This window comes from Pinus tabuliformis, chromosome 5_1 (assembly GCF_031772625.1).
Source record: "Pinus tabuliformis cultivar Carrire ecotype Pingquan chromosome 5_1, CPIR1, whole genome shotgun sequence".
Classification (NCBI taxonomy): Eukaryota; Viridiplantae; Streptophyta; class Pinopsida; order Pinales; family Pinaceae; genus Pinus; species Pinus tabuliformis.
In genome coordinates, this window is record NC_142305.1 from 430548138 (window position 1) to 430553685 (window position 5548).

Consider the following 5548-nt stretch of genomic DNA (forward strand, 5'->3'; position numbering starts at 1 on the left):
GTCAAATGGTGAAGGTGTGACTCTATATCTGATGAGAATTTCTCAAGTTCAAGATGAGCTTGCTTCCATCAGTGAAGATGTTCCATATTTTGAGATGGTGAGGACTATTTTGAAAGGGTTTACTAAGGAATGTAATTTGTTTATCAAAGGGATCATTACTTGAGAAAAGATGCCATATTGGAATAGACTATGGGTTGACTTCATTCATGAGGAACTGTAGGATGAGGACATTCCTAAGAAGTAGAAGTCTTCTGATGATAACGTGGCTCTTGGAGGGAGGATGAAGGGAAAGGATAATAAGGACCTGAGCAGGTTGAAGTGTTATACCTAGGGAAAATATGGTCATTTTCAAGCAAGTGTCCATGGAAGAAGAAGATAAATAATGAGAAGAAGAAAGGGAAGGAGGTAGTTGGTGTTGTTACATACTTTGACCCGAATGACCCCCGGAGAAGGTTGGAGGATGTGGATTTTTCTCTAGTTTCTTCAAACACAACAAAGGATAAAAAAGGGAAGTTTTTCAATGTGAAGAGGTCATCCATAAACTTGCATATCACCACATAAGTCAAGTAGTTCCCCATTTAGGCAAGGGACAACAAATCTGAAGGTTGAAAAGGCACATGCAACTCAGCTCTAGCAAAAGAATAACCTGCAAACACACACAACAACACATCAGCAAGCAGAGACAGCATGCATGAAGGAAAATGAAGGCATGCAGTAGAGAAAGCCACAACACCTCATAGTTGATGGCAGCAAATACACTTGGATCATAGGTAAGTAGCTAAATCACTCCTCTATCTACATTTGTGTAATTAGAAATCATGCGAAGGAAACAAGATGGTTGAAATCGAAAGAGGAAAAGGTGGCCAGTTAACTTGGCCACCTTCATGTAGTTGACTCCACTTAACCGAGATGTCACCCACACGTGCGGACAATCAACTCAAGCAAAAGATGCCAAGGACAAGTGGTGGGAGGAAGAGTTAACTCTGATGCAATAATGAGGGATGATTACGAGGAGGGGGCATGATGACCAAGCAGGTGGGGACCAACGGTCCTAATCGGGGAAATGTACACCTTTCTAGCTCAGCACTCATAACCGAAAATATCCATAAAGGGTAATGCACACTCCTCCCCAAGAATTCTCACCACCTTTTCTTCAGCTTCTCCTCATAACTCAGCCATACAACATTCTTCTTGTGCCCCCAAAACCTCGTAACCACCATCCTCCATCAATTTCCTCCATATTTTCACTCTCGGCATTTTCTACAGGAACACCTACAGGAAATCTACAGAAGGGACAGCGGGATTCTACAGGAGGGGTAGTGAGTCATTTTGAAGGGAGAAAACGCAATTTGTGGCATGAATTTCAGTCTAAAGAGGTAGGGTTCATGAAAACCCTCTGTTGAATACCAAAATGTGAAAGGTCTGGTCTTAATTTGAAAGTAAAAGGAGTCTTTAGGAGGGTAGAAATACATAGAAAAAATTCTGTTTTTAAATAGAAAAAAAAACACAGTCCCCTCTGTTTTTCTAGTTCACTCAAAATTCTTTGTCTCCACCTCCATATTTGGTTTTTTTTCAAAAAGAAGTACAAGCAGTATGATAGGGGGGTTTATGAGAAAAGAGCCCACTAACTCCACTAGGCTCCATGCACATCCTCAAGTGGTGGACATATTTACAAGGACAAATTGGATGAATTTATTTGAGAAGTTTAGAGGGTTTGATGATGAAATTGCCCATGAATTTTCTCTCTCTCTGGTCCCTCACACAAGAAATCATGCTACTGTAACCATTAGAGGCCTCTCCATTGAAATAACCCCTGAATTCATTAGTAGGGTCACTACCCTTCCGCTTGGGCTGCCTTGGAGTAAAGATGAGAAACCAATTGGCGAGGCTGCCAAGAAGAAAATTTTCCAAGATAATGAAACCCCTGTTGAAGACAAAAATGGAATTAGGAGGGCTAGCATACCATATCCTTGGGATGAGGTTAGCTACCAAGTGATCAAATACATTTCTTGTGAGGGGAGGTACAACATTATTTATGGATACCATTTCAGAATCCTCCAAAACTTGAGATATGGCATGGATACCCTAGCACATCAAAAGCTCAGTATCCCTTACTTTCTCCTTCAATCCCTCATTGACTCCAACACCAAGGTGCAATAAGGAAATTCACAACAGCTAGCTCACCATGGCCTAATCAAGATCCTAGTAGAAGAGGCCCTCCATACCCTTACACTCCCTATAGCATGGGAAGTTTTCAAAAACATGACAGCTGAGGATGACATCAAGGCATTAACCTATGATGTCAGTCCTACTATCAGTGAGGAGGGAGAATAGCAAGGAGGAGAAGTTGAAGCCAGTGGTGACATAGCAGAGCAAGAGAAGAAGGAGGAAAGAAAAGAAACAGAGAAGGAGGAGGAAAAAGAGACAGAAGAGGGAGAAAAGGAGGCAGAGAGGGTAGAGCAAAGAGAAGAATCCCTTGAAACTTTGGAAAGAGAGGCAACAGCTGCCCTCACTGCCCTCAGTACACCAAGCAAGCAGAAGTAGAGGAGGAAAAGACAAACCTCCATGTATTTCAGGGAAAGGAAGAGTGCCAGAATTAAAACAGGCAAGCCTTAGCCCTCATCAATAACTCCCATTCACATTGAAGATTCACCATCTGCCAAGGTGAAAGAATCTCCTTCTAAGACACCCATAATCTATGAAAGAGGGACTACAAGATCTTCTACATGGAAGGGGAAGGAAATTCTACAGGACCAAAAACCAGACCTACAGGATGCTGAAACAGTCCTATAGGAGACTCTGTCCAAACTACATGAAACTCAAAAACTTGAGGAAAGGATAGGAGGATAGCTAGAGATGAAAGAGGAAGCATAAGAGCTACAAGAACTTGACCCCTAGCCTACTCTTGAATCCTATCACAGAATACTTGAGGGAGGCAAGATAATCCCATAGAAATTTGCAATTCCACTATTTTTCAAATTGGAAAAAGAGAGAGTGAGAACACATAGGTGGATGCAGATAGCCAAATCCAAAGGAGTTGAGGATATTGGCCACATGGAAAACAAACTCAGGGAAATGGGCAGGGAATTGAGTGCTCTCAGAGACAGAGAAGCCATCACAAGAAGCCACCTTGAGAAGGAGAATGAAATACTAAGGAGGCAGCTGCAGGAGAAAGAGACTCATTTGGAATACATGGCCAGCTTATCCATGGAAGCATTACAATGTAGAACACCAGCCAAATCCTATGGCCTCTATCTGAAGGATCAATGGCTTCAATTCCAAATAAAAACTTTGGCACAAAGAGGCACAATGCCTTTCCAAGATTATAGGCAGTTCATGGATTTGTGTGACCAAAGCACCTCCGAGGACAAAGCAAAGATGGCAGAATTCTATCTACATAACATGGCCCTCACAGACCTAAATGTGTGGGACCCCAATGCCAAGCTAGGGGATCTGCAATTAATGGCCATGGCATCATGGATGAACCATGAAGAATTGAGGGCAGTAGAAATGAAAATATTGATGATAAAAGAGCAGAATGAACCATTAATGATAAGAGCTGAGCCATCAGATCCTATGGCACTCATCAGCACACACAACCTGCTTGCCAATGACCCTCAGATTGCCCCTAAATATCTAGCCAATCAGGCACAAGCCATTGCACACTTTGAAGATATGCAAAGGCTACTTGGGGATGACTGTGTGCATGCATGCATGAGAAGATGGAACACCCTACCCCACAACTTGCAGATCAGAGAATACCATTCTCCCATGAGGCTGAGGGAGGCATTGAAAAGAGTGCCAATGTACAAGCACTCCATGCAAAGGCTGAAGGTCAACTGGATTGGCCTCAAACTGAGTCCTCCACTCCTATTAGGCATGCTGGAAGGCAGAAGAGAAGAAGAAGAGAAGGAGCAGTGGAAGGACATAGACAGAACAACAGGATTTTATGGAGAACATGAGTAGACCACATTAGAAGCCTAGAATGCTAGGGAGGCCACCAAGTCCATAAAAGATGAAGAGATTGACTAGGTTGCTCAGAGGATGAGTAACACCTTAAGTAGGGGGGTGATGATGAGCCTCATAAATGAGTAATTATATGGGCTCATTTTACCTCCTAACCTAGTCAAATCAACCATTCTCTTAGCTTATTGTATGATTTTCTGATTATATTTATGCTTATAGGGTGTGTTGAGCTAGTTATTATGCCATTTGGTCTAACATGTATTTAACGCAGATTATTGATGGATTTCGAGGTCAAAGTCAAGGATTTAATGGTCAAAATGCAGTAATAACTCGAAGCATACAAAGGAGAGGAATTATAAGAGGGAATCCCCCTCATTTATTTCTCCTCACTTCGAATTCCCCTTCGTTCGGCTCGGAGTACAAGCAACTGAACCATGCACTAGAAGGCAATCTAGCAAGTGGAAGATGATTGGGAGTGATCTCGAGTTTTGGGAGCCAAGCCTCCCTAATTTTAAGGAAGTTGTTGGTAGCTTCAGATGTATAAGTAGAGGGGCCTAGGGCCTCACTAGGGTCAGACTTTTTGCTTATGTAAACTCTGCTCAAATTTCGAGCTTACTATTTTATGACAATTTTATGTAATCTTGCTATTTTTTGATAATGAAGATGGAATCCTTTTTGAGCTAGCACTGAGTTACCTCAGAGGGCTAAAGCTCTTGGGTTAGGGCCTAATCCAAGCATCCAAGCTCCTCTTTACTTTTATTTGTATGCTTTACTTCAGTTTGTAGATTAGTTTGTTGTTAGATGTATTTCTTTTATGGTTAAGAATAGGTTGCTTTTGATGATTTAGTAGTTTGCTTCCATTTGTGCTTTTTGTAGTAGGTTAAGTAGTGATCAGAGAAGATTCAAAAGGCTAGCAACAGTGCCTTGGCCTCTCTTCCTCCTTTCGGGATCATGATTTGAGGCAAAGACTCTCTTGTTGCCCCAAAAACACAGATTTTCCTCATTCCTAGGACTTCTAGTGTTTGCAGCTCTCTAGTAGGTTGATAGTCCAGTTTTGCTTTGCTGTAGATCTTATTTCTCATGTTCACTTCCTGATTTACAATATTCCTCTTGCATGCTTTCCTTTCTTGCAGCATTTCTCAGCATTTCCTTCTATGCATCATAGTTTAGGCCATTTTAATGTAAAACTCTGTTTTTCCTAGGATGCATTCATTTCAATGGTTGCTTGATTTTCTTGGTTTCTATGCAACAGATCTCTTCCAAAAGTAGGCTAGCTTACCAAAAATCACACCCACCATCTGATCCATGCCCTATAGGTCTCCCAAGCCTCACCTCAATTCTGCCCTAGTTTCCTTCATTTTTCATAGAACTTCCTCCTCTCTCCTTGAGCAAACCCAATCATCTTTCTCTCTCCTGGTGATGCATGGTAGACTTTAAGTGCTCTAACACCTCATTCCAACCTTCATCCACCTATTCCACCCACTCTCACACCCTTAGAACAGTGGAAATTTCTCTTGGCCTCCTCTTGTAGGCCTCCTGTAGTTACCCTGTTTTCCTCCTGTAGTTTTCCTGTTTCGTCCTA